Source organism: Artemia sp. Qi Xiang Cuo, chromosome 4, assembly GCF_049724085.1.
Source record: "Artemia sp. Qi Xiang Cuo chromosome 4, ASM4972408v1, whole genome shotgun sequence".
In the NCBI taxonomy this organism is placed as follows: domain Eukaryota; kingdom Metazoa; phylum Arthropoda; class Branchiopoda; order Anostraca; family Artemiidae; genus Artemia; species Artemia sp. Qi Xiang Cuo.
The window spans coordinates 77203360-77224751 of NC_142797.1; the positions used below are offsets into that span (position 1 = coordinate 77203360).

At 34.8% G+C, this 21392-nt stretch overlaps 1 protein-coding gene across 2 annotated transcripts in view; it reads right to left on the minus strand.

The window, feature by feature from the left end:
• Nucleotides 1-21392, minus strand: part of LOC148953452 (cytochrome P450 3A56-like) — a 179851-nt gene that overhangs the window by 107064 nt on the left and 51395 nt on the right. The window lies entirely within an intron of this gene.

Genomic DNA, 21392 nt, shown 5'->3' on the forward strand with positions numbered 1-21392 from the left:
ATTCACAAAGTGTTGTGGAATAAACAACCTTAGCAAAAAAACATACACCGATTAATAGAAAAATACACCATTGAATTATGATTTAGTTTATTCTTTGTATATTAATTATATATATATATATATATATATATATATATATATATATATATATATATATATATATATATATATATATATATATATATATATATATATATATATATATATATATATATATATATATATATATATATATATATATATATATATTATATATATATATATATATATATATATATATATATATATATATATATATATATATATATATATTTATATATATATGTATATATATATAGTACCGGCACTCGGCACTCGGCAGGCTTCTACATATGGATTCCCATTGTCGCCTGTCTTCTAACCGCAGACAATTTGTTTTCGTTTCATACCGCAGTCTTTTCAAAGATTTTTGATTATTAAAGCAAGTCCAATTTCTAACAACAATTTCTACTAAGCTTCAACTTTTGGTTTTATTTTTAAGGTTTTTGAATTGTTGTAATCCCTTGTTAAAATATGTACAAATATTTTTGCAATCACCAGTTTTTTGCTCTTTACGCAATTTAACGTCTTTCAATCCGTTGTCTTTTCAAAGATTAATCAAAAAACTTTTTGCAGAAAATAAGGTTTTCAAAAACAAATAAAGAACTCCATTAAACCAAAAATGAATGAAAATAGAATCAAATAATCTACTAAATATACAAATACCACAAATCAGTATCAATAAATAAATGAAACCCATAACAAACCGAAATTGAAATAAGTCAAACTCAAAACGAGCAGAAATTATTCTGAGTAGGGTTCTATATCCTATGCTTTCTAAAAGCCAGAATATAATTTGTACTTTACCGAAAAAATTCTTTTAAATGTTTTCACTTTTATAACTTTAAGAAATAAAAATTTAATTAAGATTTTAAGGAATAAATATTAGCCTATGTATATTAAACTGACAACGCACAATTTTTTCAGTAAATTTATTTGAATTATTTTCAGTAAAGTACAAATTACTGAAAAATTTACACACAAACTATATTACAAGTTATATTCTGGCTTTTAGAAAACATAGGGTATAGAACCCTACTCAGATTAATTTCTGCTCGTTTTGAGTTTGATTTATTTTAATTTCTCTTTGTTTTTAGTTTCATTTATTTATTGATACTGATTCGTGGTAGGTGTATGCTTGGTAGATTATTTGATTATAATTTTGTTCATTTTTGATTGAATGGAGTTCTTTTCTTCTTTTTTTTAAACTTATTTTGTGCAAAATTTTATTTTGATTAATTTCTGTTCGTTTTATATTGACATTGTATTTTTCAGGGAGAAGGACTGAGCCTCTTCTGAAGTTAAACAACCATCCCTCCATAAAAACCTATAATCCCCCCTAGGCATAACTTACAACCTTTGCCCCTAATTTTTGGGGTTCGTTTCAACCCAAAAGCCTTGTTATATGATATTTAGACTATTTTTGAATAGAATGACTATCTCAAAATTTCTATTAGACGCATTTCGTGACGATATGACGTGTATGTAGGGGAGAGAGGGTAGATGCCCTCTGATCACTTTGAATATTCAAAAGAGCTCTAGAGCGTGTGAACAACAATCCAATGAGCCCCCTTTGAAGTTTATATGACCACGCTTTCTATAAAAACCCAATATGTCCCCAGGGCATAAATTACAACCCTTGCCCTGAGGAATAGGGGTATTTTTTATCCTCAAAGACATAATTGCCAGACATTTCTGATAGATTAACAAAATGGCTATATCAAAATTTTGATTGGAAGTGTTTGGGGAAATGATAGGCTTGGAGGGAAATATTTGCCCTTTGATCACTTTCAACTAAGAAAAAAGGCACTATTCCTCTCAATTTTCAATTGAATGACCCCTATTTGAATCTTTTACGACAAAACTTTCTATAAAAACGTTGTATGCCCCAAGGGCATAACTTACGACCCTTGTCCTGAGGGCTATGGGAGGAGGGTTGTCATCCACAAAGACCTTTCAACTACGTTAAACAAAATGGCCATATCAGAATTGTGATCAGAATTGTATGGGGAACAGATGGGCGAGGGCGGTTGATCATCACTCTGATTACTTTTGACTATTAAAAAGGGTAATAGCACGCTAAATTTCCAATCGAAAGAGCTCTTTTTGAAGTTTTTACGACAGCAATTTCTATTTGACATTATATGTCCCCAGGGCAGAACTTACAACCTTAGCCCTGAGAGCTAAGGGGGATCGTCATACTCAAAAACATAATTTCCAGACCCTTCAGCAACGTTCAACAAAATTGCTATATCAAAATGTTGATCGGAAGTGTTTGGGGAAATGATGAGCATGGGGGGGGGGTATGCACCCTCTGATCGGTTAGTTGCCCTCCAATTACTTTCCACTATTAAAAAGGACACTAGCGCTTTGAATTTCCAATCGAATGATCCCTTTTTAAGTTTTTACGACGACACTTTCTGTTATAAACTTATATGCCCCCAGGGCATAACTTAAAACTCTTGCCCTAAAGACTATGTGGGGAGTGTCCTGCTCAAAGATATAATGTCTGGACCTTTCAACTGCGTTGAACAAAGTTGATATCTCTAAATTTTCCCTGGATGTGTTTGGAGAAATGGTGGCTGTGCGAGGGGGGTCGGTTGCCCTCCAATCACTTTCAACTATTAAAAAGGCCACTAGCCCTTTAAATTTCCAATTGAATGAGCCCTTTTTGCAGTTTCTACGAAAACACTTTCTATAAAAAACCTTATAGGCCCCCAGGGCATAACTTACAACCCTTGCCCTGAGGGTTTTGGGGGGGGTGTCATCCTCAAAGACATAATTTCCAGAATTTTCAACTACGTTAAACAAAATACCTATCTCAAAATTTTGATTGGATGTGTTTGGGTAAATGGTGGGCGTGAGAGGGGTGTTAGTTGCTCTCCAATCACTTTCGACTATTAAGATGGGCACTAGTCCTTTCAATTTTCAATCAAATGAACTTTTATTGAAGTTTCTACGACAACGCTTTCTATAAAAACCTTATATACCCCAGGGCATAACTTGCAACCCTTGTCCTGAGGGCTCTATGAGGGTTATCATCCTCAAAGACCTAACTTCCAAAACTTTCAACTACGTTGAACAAAATGGATATTTCAAAATTTTGATTGCATGTGTTTGGAGAAATGGTAGGCGTGAAAGGGGTGTTAGTTTCCCTCTAACCACTTTTAACTATTAGAAAAGACACTAGCCCTTTGAATTTTCAATCGAATGAGCCCTTTTTCAAGTTTTTACGACAACAATTTCTATAAGAACCAAATATGCCCCCATGGCATAACTTACAATCCTTTCCCTGAGGGCTAAGGGGGGGGTTATCATCCTCAAAGACCTAGTTTCCTCAACTTTCAAGTACATTGAACAAAATGGGTATCTCAAAATTTTGATTGGATATGTTTAGGGAGAACGTGAACATGAGAGGGAGATTAGTTGCCCTCAATTCACTTTTGACTATTAAGAACGGCGCTAGCCTTTTGAATTTCCAATTGATTGAACCTTTTTTGAAGATTCTACGACAACGCTTTCTATAAAATCTTGTATACCCCTAGGCATAACTTACAACCCTTGCCCTGACGGCTGTGGGGGGTTGTTATCCTCAAAACCATATTTTCTATCTGAAAATCAACAACGCTGAACAAAATGGCTATCTCAATACGTTGGTTGGATTCGTTTGGAGAAATGGTGGGCGTAGAAGGGGTGTTAGTTACCTTCCAATCACTTTCGACTATTTAAATGGCACTAGCCACTCCAATTTCCAATCGAATGAGCCCTTTTCAAAGTTTCTACAACTTCTTTGATACGAAGTGCCTTGGTCTAAAGGAAAAAAAATAAGACATTGTGCCAACATCGTTCTGCCTATGATATTTGAATACTAAAGCAAGTCCAATTTCTAACAGCGATTTCTACTAAGCTCCGAACTTTTGGATTTACTTTTTAAGGTTTTTGAGTAGTTGTAACCCCTTGTTTAAAATATGTACAAATATTTTTGCAATTACCAGTTTTTTTTTGCTCTTTTGCTCATTTAAATGTCGTTTCATACTGCAATCTATTCAAGGATGTTTTATTATTATAACATGTCAGATTTATAACAAAGATTTCCACTGAGCTTCAAAATTTTGGTTTTGATTTTTCAAGGCTTTTGAATTGTTGTAATTCCTTGGTAAAATGTATATAAATATTTGTGTAATAACCAGTTTTTTGCTCTTTACGCAAATAATTTTTTTTCATACTGAGATCTATTAAAAGATATTTGATTATTACAGCAAGTCCAATTTCGAACAACGATTTCTAATTTTGATTTTCTAATTTTGATTTTTAAGCCTCAAACTTGTGATTTTCTTTTTTAAGGTTTTGAAATTGCTGTGATCCCCTGTTAAAATATATGCAAACATTTTTGCAATTACCAATTTTTTGCTCTTTACGAAATTTAATGTCTTTTCATACTGCTGCCTGTTCAAAGATATTAAATCATTGAAGCTATTCCGATTTCTAACAACGATATGTACTAAGCTTCAAATTTTTGGTTTTATTTTTTAAGATTTTTGGACTAATGTAATCCCTTGTCAAAATTAAGAATCATCATTTGTTAAAATTGCAAATTTTAATTTTTTAGGCCTTCCTACTGAGATTATATAACTAGTTGGGTTCAAAAGGGTTTTCTTCTTTAAGGTTTTTGAATTGTTGGAATCCCTTGTTAAAATATATAAAAATATTCTTGCAATTATCAGTTTTTTGCTCTTTAGGCAATTTTAATTCATTTTATACTGCTGTCTTTTCAAAAATGTTGGATTATTGAAGCTAGTAAATATTTTTTCTCGGGAAAATTGGTGTCTTTGGAAATTCTTGCATAAAAAAAACGATGTAGATAGGTCAGAAGTCTGAGAATAATCTTTAAGGGCCTGAATTTTGGTTTTTACAAATGATGTCATGTAGTATGTTAGCACATCATAAAAGCATATTTTATGACATGATATATGGCAATCATAAAAGTATTTTTTATATGATGTCATACATAGCATAAATAATATTGTTGATTTTCCAACGCAACAGTTATTTATCAGAGGCAACGCTATAGCGTTGCCTATAGTAAAGGCCATACGGCTCCAATGTTCTATTTTTTTTCCCAGAGGCACTTCATATGGAAGGGGTCATCGTAGAAACTTCTAAGGGGGCTCATTTGATTGGAAATCGAGAGTTCTAGTGCCCTTTTTAATAGTCGAAAGTGATTGGAGGGCAACTAGCCCCCCCAACGCCCATCACTCCTCCAAACACATCCAATCCAAATTTTGAGATAGCCATTTTGTTCAGAGTAGTTGATTTCAAAATAGAAAATATGTTTTTTAGGAGGGCACTCCTCCACAACCCACAGGGCAAGGGTTTTAAGTTATGCCCTGGGGGCATATAAGGTTTTTATAGATGGCGTTTTCGTAGAAACTTAAAAAAAGACTCACTCGAATGGAAATTCAAAGGCTAGTGCCCTTTTTAATAGACGAATTTGATTGGAGGGCAACTAGCCCCCCCTCCACGCCCATCATTTATCCAAACACATCCAATCAAAATTTTGAGATAGCCATTTTGTTCAGCATAGTTGATTTCCAAATAGAAAATATGTTTATGAGGAGGACACTCCCCCACAACCCTCATGGCAAGCGTTTTAAGTTATGCCCTGGGGGCATATAAGGTTCTTATAGAAGGCGTTGTCGTAGAAACTTCAAAAAAGGCTCATTCGATAGGACATTCAAAGGGCTAGTGCCCTTTTTAATAGTCGAAAGTTATTGGAGGGCAACTAACGCCCAACTTTTTCCCAAACACATCCAATCAAAATTTTGAGATAGCCATTTTATTAAACGCAGTTTTGAATTCTGGAACTTAGGTCTTTGAGGATGATAACCCCCTCACAGCCCTCAGGGCAAGGGTTGTAAGTTTTGCCCTGGGGGTATATAAGGTTTTGTATTGAAAACGTTAAGAAACTTCAGAAAGGGCTCATTTGATTTGAAATTTAAATAGCTAGTTCCCTTTTTAATAGTCGAAAGTGATTCTAAGGCAACTGACACCCCTTACACGCCCAACATTTCCCCAAACACATCCAATCAAAATTTTATATAGCAATTTTGTTCAACGTGGTTGAAAGTTCTGGAAATTATATGTTTTAGCAGGATACTCCCCCCACAGTCTTCAGGGGCAAGGGTTATAAGTTATGCCCTGGGGGCATATATGGTTCATATAGAAGGAATGCTCGTATAAACTTCAGAGAGGGCTCACTTGATTGGAAATTGAAAGTTCTAGTTCACTTTTTAAGCGTCAAAAGATATTGGAAGGTAACCAGCTCCCCCAAACCTTTTTTCGCAAATGCATCTACTAAAAATTCTAAGATCACTATATTGTTAAAAATAGTTCAAAGATAATATAAAAAAAATTCCGGTGTCAACATAACCCACCAGGGCCCGGGGGCAGAAGTTGTAAGTTATGCTCTGGGGGCATATATGGGTCTTATGGAAGGGATGCTCGTATTAAATTCAAAAAAGGATCATTTGATTGAAAATTGAAAGTTCTAGTTCACTTTACAAGATTCAAAAGAGATTGGAGGGCACCCAGCCCCCCCCCCCCTTCACGCCCTTTTTTCCTCAAACCCATCCGATAAGAATTTTGAGATAGTTTTTTTTTAATAGCTCAAAGACCATATAACGAAATCTGAGGGGTCAATACAGCCCCCAAGGGCCCGAGGGCAGGTGTTGTAAGTTATGCCCTGGGGGAATATATGGTTCTTATTGAAGGGATGCTCGTAAAAAATTCAGAGATGGCTCATTTGATTGGAAACTGAAAGTTCTAGTTAAGTTTTTTAGAGTCAAAAGAGATTGGAGGGCAACTAGCCCCCCCACGCCCCTTTTTCACAAATGCATCCATTAAGAATTTTGAGATAGGCATTAAGTTAAAAATATAAACTTCAGAGAGGGCTCATTTGATTGGATATTGAAAGTTCGAGCTCACTTTTTAATAGTCAAAAAAGATCCGAGGGCAGCTAGCCCCCAACCCATCTCATGAAAATTTTGAGATAGACATCTTGTTAAGAATAGCTCAAAGGTAGGATAAGAAAAAATCCGGTGTCAATAGAACCCCCCAGGGCACAGGGGGAGGCGTTCTAAGTTATGCCCTTATGCCCTATGGTTCTTATGAAAGGGATGCTCGTATAAACTTCATAGAGGGCTCATTTGATTGGAAATTGAAAGTTCTAGTTCAATTTTTAAGAGTCAAGAGAGTTAAACTAGCCCCCCCACGCGTTTTTTTTTCCCCAAACCCGTCTGCTACAAGTTGTGAAATAGCCAGTGTTTTAGAAATTGTTCAAAAATTAGATAACAAAAACGTCCTCCCCCCCCCCCCACGCTCTTTTTCCCCAAACCCGTCTGCTACAAGTTGTGAAATAGCCAGTGTTTTAGAAATTGTTCAAAAATTAGATAACAAAAACGTTCTCCCCCCCCCCCAAGAGCCCGGGGGATAAGCATTGTAAGTGTTGTCCTGGGGGCGTATATGGTTCTTATGAAAAGGATGCTCGTATAAACTTAGAAGTCCCCTCTGAAATATATATATATATATATATATATATATATATATATATATATATATATATATATATATATATATATATATATATATATATATATATATATATTACATTGAGTAAATATATGTAATAAATATTGGAATGTCTTTTTATTACTATTTTACAAACGGAACAGAAAATTTCTTTAGGAATAGCAAATAAATTTTTTTGTGCGTGTTTTTTTTTCCTGAACTGCCCTTTGGATGTAATCCCAAGTAAAAAATATTGAAAACCTTAAGTAATTTCTTTCTTTGATTATAAAATCAACAAGTAACTAATAAAACTCAAGTCGGGGCAAATTGAAATAAGTTTTTTCAACTCAGCAATTTGCTTTATATTCAAACAAATCTAAAATATAATATTTACACTAAACACGCTTTAGTAATATTTGTACTTATCAGAACTAAGCTGAAAGTACAAAAGCCATATCTAACAAATCGTGGTAACAAACTGTAAGTTACGAGCAACGTGGTTTAATAGTAACCGAAACTCTAAAATACGGAATTTTTTCAACAATAAATTTATCAAAGAATTTACTTATTCTGCTATTTCCGAATAAATAAGATTCAATAAGTTTGGTGCTACTCAAAAAAAGCTACGAAACTGAGAAAAGTTGCCTGAATTTTTAAAAGGCGGAAATACTCCCTAAGAGAGATGAAATTTTAATGAAAATCACACTATGAAATTCAGGGTACCCCAGTACCCTATTGCGGAATTTTAGGCTCCCATATGCAAAAACCTGTTATTTTTTTTTTTTTTTTTTTTTTTTTTTGCAAGAAGGAAAATCACGGATACATGTTTATGTGTTTATTTTGTTTTTTGCTTTTGTTATTTTTGTTTGCAGAGATGATAACATCAAACCAAGAGTCCTAGTATATTAGAAAAATAGTTCATTCAAACGGAAATTAAAAGTTCTACTACTCCTTTTAAGTGATGGAAAAGAATGGAGGGCAAGTAGCCGACTTCCCACCCTCCCGGTCAATTTTTTCTCAACGTTGTTCAATCGAATTTGGAGATAGCAATTTGGTTCAGCCCCTGGGGAAAGGTCTACAAGTCATGAAATTTGCCTATTGTTTACGTATAGAATTTGTTATTTGGAAGTATATAGACAGTTTTTGCAATGAATATTTTGCTTGGGAGATTTTACGCTGGGATAATTCTTCGTAGGGAGGGAAGTATGGGGGGTTGCACTTTGGGGAAATTTTACACTGGCAGACTTTACCAGATTTCTATTCAAAATGCTTTTATTCGTCTTAGTACCTCCTTGCCGACTCTTTGAATTTTGAACTTCGAACTTTAACTTTATAGAATATAAACACACAAATAAAACACAACTCCAGGGACTGATCAATGATCCTTAGGGCCTAAATTTAGCCCCTGGAGAACTAGAGTATTCATATAAATATTATCACTGATTATTGGCAAAACAACAAGGTGTTAAACTTTGGAAAAAAAACTGAAAATGGCACTGTCCATTACATAAATAAGAGAGAGTCCTCCTAAACATTATACTAGTGGAAAAAAGATGTTTCTTATAATTGTATGGAAATGACGGAACTGAAAAAGAATCTTTTATTTCCAGCGGAATACTGTTCCATAATTTCACTCCAACGAATTTGATAGGAAAAGCTGTTCTTTGCATGTGACAAATATCCGAGATACGAGAAAAATGTGTACATGACGACGTTGGATAAGCATGATAATATGACGATAAATGAAAAAGGACAAGTTGCGTTAGTCATGCGGGTGCTAGACCATTCAAGTGTTTATATATGAAAACAGCAGTTTGGAGCTGGCAAATTTCTCTTACTGTTAGCAACTGAGATTTAAGATAAACTTCTTAAAGTATTAAGTTTATTAAAGTAAATTGACGTTACAGTTCTATTTTGTAAGATTTGAATTCTCTTTAAATTGTAACAGAAAGTATTAGCCCAAACGTAACAACTATACTGAATATAAGGATAAACAAGAGTAAAATAAAGGGTTCGCGAAACTTTTTGCGGAAGGAAATTTTTCAGTCAATGCAAAATCTCAGCTCCTCTTATAATTTATATAGATAATGAATTTAATTGTTCTTTCCATGACAATAATTCATCAATGATTACACCTAAATATTTAAATTTTGAAACCCTATATATTAAACATCCATCAGCTGTTAAATATAGTTCGGTGTATACCTTTTTAATAGTAAAAAAATCATGTAATCTGTTTTTTTAATATTAATCAATAAACGGTTACTCCTCGTATATTCTGTTAGATTATTCAAAGCCCTCTCCATGATTTTAAAAAAAGGGTTTCAACAGTTAAAGCTCGGGATAATAAAACTGTATCATCTGCGAATGATATTGTCAAACAATTTTTCGTCAAATTGCCTATATCTGCGGTATAAATGAGGTGAAGGAGTGGCCCTAAAATTGACCCCTGTGGAATTCCGCAAGGTATTGGGTGCTCTCATGATCTTTTTGGTCCAGCTATAATTACCTATGACCAATCTGATAGATATGACCCAATCCAACTAACAATCCACGGTGGATATTCATAATTCTTTAACTTTTCAGCTAAAAGATTATGGTTTACTCTATCAAATGCTTTCAACAGGTCAATAAATGAAACAGATCATCTACAAAATGAAAATTAATGCTTCTGCTAGTGATGTCATATCATTAAGAGTGGTTAAATTTATTCTGCCACTAATCCATCCCTAATTATTTCTGTATTAAAAGAGGGTTTCTTCCCGTCTTGCATTAAAGTAGCTCGTGTTACTCCTGTTCATAAAGGGGGTGAGACAAATAATTTAGAAAATTATAGGCCGATTTCTGTTCTTCCAATACTGTCACGTGTTTTAGAGAAGTTCTTTGCTGCCCGTCTTTATGCATATTTAGAGCGTCGTATTGTGTTAAATCCTACCCAAGTCAGATTTCGGCATGGTTACACAACAGAACAAGCGGTTGCTTATCTAAGCAGCGTAGTCAATCAAGTGTTGGATGAATGCTACAGGGTCTTAGCAATATTTTTAGATATAATTAAAGCTTTCGACGCAGTAGATCATCATCTCCTACTTCTAAACGGTGAGTTTTATGGCATAAGAGGTCCTGGGCTTAACTTTCTACGTGCATTTTTAGCAGGGCGACGGCAGTATGTTTAGATTGACTCAAAGCGTTCATCAAGTTTTCCTATTACATGTGCAGTTCCACAGGGCTCTGTTCTTGGACCGCTATTATTCTTAATTTTTGTAAATGGCCTAACTGATACCATGTTTAATATAAAAAATAATTTCAGTGAATAATTCAATGATCCACAAGAAGGGACAGTACCCATGTTTGCTGATGACACGGCACTTGTTTGTCTCGCAAGAACTGAGAAAGGATTACTTGAATTAAGTGAACAATCGTTAGACAGAGTTTCAACTTGGATGCGCGTAAATAAACTACAAGTTCACCCGGTTAAGAGTAGTTTTATCATATTCTCAAGAACAGTTACATATTATCCATGGATTTCTCAATTAAAATACAGTTATGGCGAGATTGAAAGGAAGTCTTGTGTCAAGTATTTAGGTATTACACTTGATAAAACTTTGTCGTTTAGGAAACATGTTGGGAACACGTCAGCAATTTTATCACGGAACATCGGAATCCTTAGAAAACTCGCCCACTTTGTCCCCCATCGCATTTTAAGGTTGTTGTATTTCTCGATAATACATCCATATATTTTATATTGTTCTTCGGTATGATTAGGGACATTTCTGTCACTAGTTAATCCAATTCGAGAGTAGTAAGGCCCCAATTACTTAAAGATATACATGCACTTTCACAAGCCTGTTGCATGGATATATGTGTATATTTTCAAGTAATTGGGTTACCATGGCCATGTACCTATTACAATGAACGATACTAACCATACCAGACGGATTTTCTAATATGACATCGATTTTTGGAGGACAAACAGAGAGAGAGTGACGGTCACACTACCTAAGTAATTCATATTTTTAGTAATATAAATTGTTTAAACTTAATTTTTCCTCACCTTGTTAAGATACTTGAGTTAAGAGTTATAACCGCTTTTTCTAGAGTTGATTAGTTTAGAAAAAAAATGAGAGTCGAATGTACACTTTTGAAGATTAACGATGGAACCGACAGCAGCAGCAGCAACGATATACGAGTACCTAATTTAGCCATTGAAATAACTGCTGTTGGTAGACTATGTCTTGACTGGTACATTATGTATGCGAGATATGTGATATCATTAAGCAAATTTAAGCAGGAGGAGCAAGTATGTTTTGCTGGAAAAGTGAATATTCTCCATATAAATAAACTTCGGTCTGCATTAGATGTCCTATCAAAATATATTGATGAGAACAAAATGCATCAGTGAATATTATTATTATTGTAATTATGTTCAATAAAAATGTTTCTAAATCAATGGTATTTTTTCTTTCTATAGTAGACTAGCGTATATTTTCTAGAGTAGAAAAAAGAAATTCTGGTTAGTCTGAAGTTGGTTGTGAGAGAGTTAGGACTCTAAAAATGGATAGATTCGAGAAAGAGCGAATCATGAGGAATCTAGTTCTTATGGAAAAACGTTTGATTCTAGATGATGATTTTCTAGAGTTGTCTATTCAAAGGAAGATATTTTCTAGAGAAATGCTTGTAGATATAATGAAAACTGATTCTCCATCATTAGACTATTGTATGTAGCTTCTAAGTCATGCTCAAAATGAATTTACACAATTTATTGATATATTGATCAAGACACAGCAAAATGATATTGCGGATAAGCTTTTAAGCATTAGTTTTGAAATTTAGAATTTTTACCATAAAAAAGATGGTTCTCAAGGATGATTTACTCCTCTATCCCTCTATCTCGGACAATTTTTGTTGTTGCTAGGTCAGTCTCATTATTGCAGTGAGAGTGTCAACACATAACAAAATGTTCCATACAAATCCGTTATGTATGTACACACAAGGCAGTTGGTCCTCATCATGTGAGAATTGCACAATAATTGATGAGTATGATGAAAAGTGTAGATTATGCAACCCGTGTAAATTGCATTGAGGATATGCTGTACAAATTAAAGGTTGTAATTCCTGTCTTGAAGAGGTGTGTGACTCTCATCCTAGAGGCCACGTATGCTCCAATTGTCATTATGATAAATGTAATCAGTGGGAGAATACATATCCCGGTATGATTGGAAAGAATAGTAACCGTGATTTTAGTTTATTGCTACGAGATTGGTATCGTCGTGGTTTTAGATTGTTCTGGTAGGAGGAACCGGGTCAACGATTCAAAATTTGGAAAAACAAAAGAATATGGTTTATACGTCATCGTTGTAAAGACACTGGGTGTTATGATTATAATCCCACTGATTTTTATTTTGCCGTGACGGAATGTGATTCGAAACTTAAGGACATTGTTTGTGAAATTGCTTCAAATAAGCAAATTGAAACAGGTGAATTCTATAGAATAAATGAGAATAGTATCATTGACTATACAAAGAGATATGACAAGAGTGAAGTCACACTCTACTGTAGAAAATGTGACCCTGACATTGCAGTACATCAGGATCAGTACACTGTGAATTCAGATAATCTACCCGCACTAGTTTTTGTCTACAAATAGCTACTAGTGGACGAAATCTAAAGAGTAGAATATTCGTTTTTATCATGTATATAAATTTCTTATTATTGATAAGAGAATTAACATAAAACTTTATAACAATTTATTATCAGGGCACGAAAATCGATGTTAAATAAAATTGCAAGTATAGTTTCCACAAGAAAGTCATTCAATTGAGGTAATCCAATGTAGATGTCGAGAAACTGCTTGTAAGTATAGCCACGACATCTGAGAATGAAAAAGAGTAATCCATTAAAGCCCAATGTCTTAGTTGTTAAATCCTGTACTCGTCGTTGATTTTGAATAATGGTTTTCCCCCTGCTTTCGATAAAGTTGCTGATATATGGTGCGTAGAATTTATACGATAGACCAAGAGGGTCAAAAAATTCAATATTCTTCGCTGTTTGAAAGATGCAAAGCCAATGACCGGTCTTCAAAGTTGACGGACTGCTATTAACAATGATTAGGGTGTTGTTAACACCTTAAATTTCATCAATGAAGTCTGAGGATATGCACTAGGAGTTGTACTGGAGTATGTATGGATCCATACTAAATACGTTGATTATTTGATTTGTGTTCATGGTGCTAGGTCTAGTAGAACACTACCGTTAGGCATGATTTCCCAATAGGTCTCAAATTAACTCAGTGATACTAGTGTGATAGTCTCAGTTAGAGTATTGGAAAATGTACACTCTAAACGCAAATTTCCAGTTCTTACTATACTCATATCCTGTATGCCGGGCAAGTCCAGAATAATAACCCCGTGATTTTTTGAAAACATTGAATCGGTTAATCAATTTTCAAATACTTTAAATTCATAATCTAGGGAATCCACGGTCATCTTGTACAGAATTTGAGAGGATTTTTTGTCAAATGATAGAGTGTACAGTGGAATACCGTTCACTTTGCACACAAGGCTAGATAGACCAAAAAAATTAAAATCGTGGGGGGATTCAGTCCAGGATGCAACGGCACTGCCACTCTTCACAAAGGCCAAAGCAAATTTTGATGATATTTTTCTATTGATATATGATGAATCGCTATAGCTACGAGAAGCGCTGGCAATACGATGTTGGTTAGTGATTGTATGGGGAACAAGAATTTTAATGTTATTACCATGAGCTCTTAGGTTTTCAAATACCAATGCAGCAGAGCTCATAAATGGTTGTTTTTAGACGGGGAAAAATGACAATGGGATAATAAAATTTGCATCGGGTGCTGCAGGAAGTGTTTTTCTGAAAATGAAATTTGATGGGGCCATCTGCAACTTTATGTCAATCTTGATATTGGGGGATAACCATTGGGGTATATTGAACATCTCATGATTTAATTTTCCAACTAGATGATGCTTCTGGGTCACTGCAGTAGTCAGCTCACCGTCAGTATCGAAACCTGATCGATATTCATAGCCTAATGACTGTCCTCTCAACTCCTTATAAACCTTTGGTGTCATCATCATAAATTGTATGTAGCTTGCATAGTTTGATAAATTATTGCTAGTGCTCACCAATGTTCCATTAATAAATACATTAATTTTCTTGAATAGGTTTTGTAGAATACAGTTTTCATAGGAGAGACCATCACCAGCATTTAGAGTTGTATTATCTGATTTTTTCTTCACCACAACATTTAAATCAATAAATGTTGACGACAAATCAATGAAATAATCTTCATTGAAAAATATTTGAAAGTTTATATTTTCCGACAGGGGTTGTTGGGGGTGAAATTGTTCATAGTAGCCATACTTGACACTGACATCAACATTTTCAGCATTGAATAGATTCAATGAGGAACTAACTAATGGATATGATTCCGTGTGATTGAGATATGTAGTCTTAAAAGAAGAAATCCTTCTTTGATCTAACAATTTTTTTATTTTTCTTCTGCCTACCGGTCTTCCTTGTTTTATTCCTCAAAGTCCTTGATGATGTCCTTTGCTTCCTGCGTGGGTGGAGACTGATGAGTGAATGACGCGAACGCATCCTTTTCAATCCCTCCCCATTTTGTCGAGATTTTAGTTGCTCGCCAACGGCTCGGGCTGAAGATCCAATATTTTCATTAACACTGTCCGTGAAATTTTTGCCCGACCCCCAGTCCTGTAGAGATGATGCATCAAGGTTCGATAGAGCAGGCAAGAAGTATTTTCTGGCAAGGGGTAGTGCAGAGCGAAATAGCTTAGCAAATGAACTACCAAGACCGTAGCCAGACATCGTAGTACGTCCCTTGTAGTAGTCCAATCCATTGCCTATTTGACGTGGACTCAAAGCACCAACATAACAATCGATATCGGGACAGACAAATGGAATTCTCCTATTGTTCATTTTAGGTGATCGTGCTGTCGTTAACAATGGGTCGAAAATGACATGTACTCACTGCTAGGCTTTTTGTTATTGCTAGAGGATCACCCAATTCACTTCTTAGTGATAACTGACAAAGTTCCAAATACGAAGTGTTTACAGGAACATACTGAAGATGCTTTATATTATAGTGATGAACAAGTTCATGAATTTTTTTTCGTTCAAGAATACGTAGGAGGGGTACATTTGAATTACAAACTCTCGGTGTTTACACAAATTACTCATGTAGAAATATACAAAAGTCAAAGGCAAAGCCAGGATGATAATAACCAAAAATAACTTCATCCGTCCCGTCAACGAGGTCAGTATTTTCCCTATTTATCATATTCGGTTTAAAGCCAAGAATATATCTCAGATTATCATTCAGAACAATAGTTATAGTGTAAATAGGTGAGGTAATTAGTATCTTATCTTCCTTCAATTAATAATTAAAATAAAATATATCATTTCTACAATATGAGATTTTTCTATTGATTGTATGACAAAAATCACCCATATTATCATATTCAATGTATTTCAAACTGACATATGGATAGTCACTAGATTTAAGTGCTTCAACCCATTCATAGTCGACAAAGAGTGTCCAATCGAATGGTATAAGTTTTATTTCATATTTACGATCCTTTCTCAGGATGTCATAGGTATTTTTGAGAATACAGTCGACAAGAGCCGCTTCATATGCACCGTCAAATTTGATGGCGGGTGAGAGTTTTGTCCAAAAATCACTTGTCGTATTCAAGTCATTGTAGAGAGGATCAAAAAAGTTGGACATGAATGTTACATAGAAATCATTGGGAATGGTCAATATCTTCAACACCGATTCAAGAATCAAAATCAGAGTTGTATCCTAGCCACCGAACAAGCAACTGTTTCTTACCCCTGCAAGTACGTCTCTTTAATGCCTTTTCAATTTGATAGATTTTAATGGCATTTTTAGCTTTTTTTAGTTCATAGTCATAAAAGCCACTGATAATCTCCTCATCTTTGGTATCACACAGGCAATAAGTTATGGGTTTAGTGTCTAAGATTTTTCCCACCTTAAAAAGTTTGGTGGAACACAAATAATTCCACTGTTCAAAAACATTACTTGTTCTGTTACTTCGGCTCTTATCACCAACACTTATTTTATTTTTCATTTTCTTGACAGCGGACGATTCATTGGAATATTGTTTAAGAAAGGTGTCATTTGTATCATTATCAGAATGATGAACTTCCATTGGCGTAGAGTTTGATGATGAGCGATGAGGTCGTTGGTTATAAATCAACATGATTTTATCAAGATCATGAATAAAAGCCTGTGTATTTTTTAATGTACAATATCTTGAAATTAAAAGTCGAATTGTTATTATCAATATTTTGGCTAGTGCAAATGTTATAGTACTGTGAATATTATAGATCAATTTCATTTATTTCTTTATTAATATTGAAATATGGGTATTAAATAAATCTCTTAAAAGTTCCGATTTAATTTTTTTTATACGAATCATTTTGGAGAATATTTTCAATTACATGAGCAAATTCAACACTTCTCTTTATACGGAATGGAATTGCACATGTATAGTGACTATAAACACTGATTGCAAGTGAAATGCATTTGTACGGTGACTTGTGACGCCTTTGAATCTCATATAGAGTCAGGATATTTTCCTTCAGTATATACACTGGGTAAAAGGCTTTGTTTTTTCGATATTGATTGGGACAAAATATATGAATCCTGTTAAGATTGTAAATTGACTAATTTTATAGATGTTCTTGTCCGCTATTAGAACGAGCACCCGTGACTCTGCAAAGAATGGTGGGGGAACATAAACTCCCGACCTCACCAATATTTTCATAAACACCTTTCAGAACTTCAACCATTTTGAACGTAAACACGTTGTGTAACGTCCGCTACCCTTTTGTATACTGCCCGTTGGTGGTGGTGGTGGTGATGATGACTTGATACGTCTTCGCCTTTGTCTAGCTATCAGTGGTGTGCTAGTATTTTCCAAAATTGATTTAAAATCTTCTTCTTCTTCAAGTTCATTTTTTAATGGTCAGAATATTCCTGTTTGTGCAGATGTTGGTGATGATGAGGCATCTTCATTTAATTTTTTAGAATTCGTCTATTACAAATAAGATTTTTGGGGACGCTTAATGTCTTTGAAAAGTTGTATAGATGATCGTCAAATGATAATAGTCCTTTACGAGTTATTACCATATCAGAGATTAGACCAAGCTTATTTTAGCTCTTGCCCTGAATGATAATCCATGACCCAATGCTTTGAACTTGAATGTGATCACGGTCCAAGATATAGTCCAGGGGTCATGATATGTTTTCAACCTATTATTTGGGGCTTTTAATGAAAAATTTAAAAAAAAAATTAAACAATTACTAGTTCGTTTTTTGTTTCTAAGCAGCAGCAGCAGAATGCCGAGGAGATGATTCTTTTTGGGGGTCAGCAGCAGCAGTGGGCTTCGATCGATAGGACTTGTGTTTTTCCACTCGGCGAAGTGCTTCTTGAAGTAAAAGCAGTTTTTTATCATCCTCAATATTCTCATTGTCAAGGAATTTACTCAGATTGTTCTCAAAGTGTTCGACGGGTGAGAGAGCGAGTTCTATTGGCGTCAATTTATAGGGTTTTGCCATTCTCTCTCTCTCTCTCTCTTTAGAGAAAACTGTTTACAAGTCCTGCAATTATTGGCAGTAAAAGTGTGAAAAAGATACCGCCCGCCTGAAGAAGTCGTCTCCTTTTTAAATTATTTACTTTCTTCTTAGAGGCAAATGTACTTACAATGCGACTATGTTTCTCTGCCTGTTGCTTAATCAATTATGGCAGTTGAACAGTGTCTCTGATCAAATTTAAACAAAGTATAGATGTTAGGTTAAGGAAATCGTTGTCAAGACCAGGCTTGGGCATGGCCTTTCTGAGTGAAGGTTTTGAACTGCTGAGTACCGTAATCAGGTACCTATTTTCATGTAGTTCCTTCAGTGTCATGATAGCGACTCATAGGTCTTTTTAGTGCTCACAGGGAGATATACTGAAATTCCGTTGTCAAAAATACCTGCGACTGCACATTGTTCCTAGGGTGTAGTTTTATGAAGGTACACTTGGATAAAGCCTTAGGGTTTATTTTGTGTACGTTGGTGTTATTAGAACAGGTATGTTTAGTCTCCCATGTATAGGCGTTTATAGATGGGTAGTCTCAAACTACAATCACGAAGAACTCTGTATATAATCTAGTATTTAAAGCTCAAATCAAGAGTTCTAATAAACTTGCTCTGATGAAAGATGTTTTGTAGAAACTGAGTAACTGATATCTGTTCGTGATGAGAGTGATCAGTGAACAGTTGCATCATTTCCTTGGAACATTGTTCAATAGATTCAGCCATATCGTCAATGATCAGCGAAGAGTTTTGTTCAATAATTCTGAAAACATCAAGTCCCTGTATGAATTGTATCTGCACCAACCCTGTGTTGGCAGCAATTGCCTTTATATCATCATATTACGCCTGCCAAATACTATAACAATAGTAGATTTTTTCGGCATTACCGTAAAAATTTTATCACAATTTTTAATTATTTTAGTTAAGAGTGTTGTTTTGCCCGACATTGACGGTTCACACAGAAACGATCTGAATGGTGTTTTAAATTGATACATGTTCCCTTCAAGAGTTCACCTGGACAACTAACCGTAGACTATCACCGTCTGACGACTAAATAATTTCCCTATTACTATTACTACTACTCCGTTCAAGAATAATAATAATAACGAGAAGAAGACGAATAAAGAATAATATTTTCTTTTATTATATACATAAAAAAGTGAAAATACTTTAAATAAAAAAAATACTACATTGAAAAAGGCACATTAAACATGAATTAAAAAAAATACACTTTTTTTTAAATTTATTTATAATAAAAAAAAACAACATTTAAATAGCCAAAAGAAAAAAAAAACACTTAAATAAATACACTTTTTTTTCTGTTTATTTATTTATAAAAAAATACAAAATGTATTTGCCCAATGCATAAACACACTTTGTAAAATGCCTACTGCAAGTGCATTTTAACCTAGTCCAACGGTGGGGTCCCCCCTCCCCCCCGGAGGGCAGCCGCTGCGGCGGCCGGGGGTCGGACGCGGTGGGCGCCCGGGGCGCCGGGCCGGGGGCCCCGGGGCGGGCTGGCAGTAAATACTGGAAAATGATATGCCTTGGACACACACACACACACACATTTAAAATTGTTTGTGATAGAAAAAAAAGAATTAAAAAAAACCGAATTACCCAAAAAAATCCTCCCATCCAAGTTAGACTTTTTCTAGTGAATTTAGGTTAATTTTTTTAGACCGAGCTATGTTATGCAATATGTACAATAAAAACGGGCGTAAAATAAAAAAATAAATGATTATAATAACTTAAAAACCACCAACAAAAAAAATAATTTTTCTGATATTGTAGACATGGCGATTTTATAGGAACAAAATATGTATTTTTTAAATTGTAAAGACCGAATTTCCATTACTTCAACCCTTGGCACTAAAATACGGTTCACTCAGATTATATACACACTCATTTCGAAATTATTTTTTAACAAGTTTGTAGGTACCCCCTTGCAAACTTGTTTGATATCCTTGCGATGTATTTCCACACAGTATACCTTTGGTCCAGAAAACACACCACTGGATATCAGATCTCTACCCATATCAGATTTTAGCATTAACAATTGATTTGGGGCCTGGCGTATCACTAGCTCTGGATAGAGGGATTCGTCCCAGTTAGTGTAGTCTATTCGTGAGCTAATGTACTCGCCATTTTCCAAATCATTCAAAAGATTTTCAGTTTTGACTTTTAACATGAGTGAATCAGTGTCCCAATACGACACTTTAACTTGTCCTTCAATTGGTCACTGTACTTTGCATAAATTATAATAATATGAAAACAGGAGTTTCTTGGATATTTCAGTTATTGCACTTCCCCCCGCACTATTTTATTTAATACAACGTTTCTTTTCTTACGATGTAGGAGCACCATATTGGATTCTATGATTGTGAACGATGTGAAGTTTGGATCCGCAATTTTTCAAGCACAATCTTTGGGGTTGGTTACAATGTCACATCGACTTCTGTGTCGTACGCTCTCGCACATTTTACCGAAAGCTGAGTTCAAAATGAGTTTATAGACTTCTTTTTCAATTTTCGTTTTCGCTTATATATGCTTACTGAAAAAGGTATCAATAAACGATTTCATGTAAGGCTTTTGATCAAACTGGAGGGCTCTATGAATCTTTGTGACCTTGAAGGCATTGTACATTATCCATTTCAATAGCACGTGATGAACAACGATATTCTGTTTCGGGTTGAAATCGGCAATTAGTTTTTGTTTTGAAGGTACCCAGTGCATACTCCCGTCCTCTACTAAAGATAAATTGTAGGGGCTCAGAGAGTCCCTACCCACTGGTCTATTTATGCACAGAAAAACAAAGTCTTTTACTGAATCATGGGTCTCCATGGGTATTTAACCGTCAATTTAAAAAAAAAATCCCTGGACCCCATTCTCCCCCACGCTGGCAGTATTGGGGACATTTAAAGCCCATGGGCCGTTTAGACAATTATACTGGCCAAATGGTAAATAGTTATGAGACATTGCACATTGGTCGCGAGACTTTGGCTAACAAAAAAATGCGTCTGACTTTTCATCGGTGTGCTGCCCATTCGGATCAGTTTTCTTGATCAAATTTTCATGAAAAACATAGCCCCCCCTAAATGAT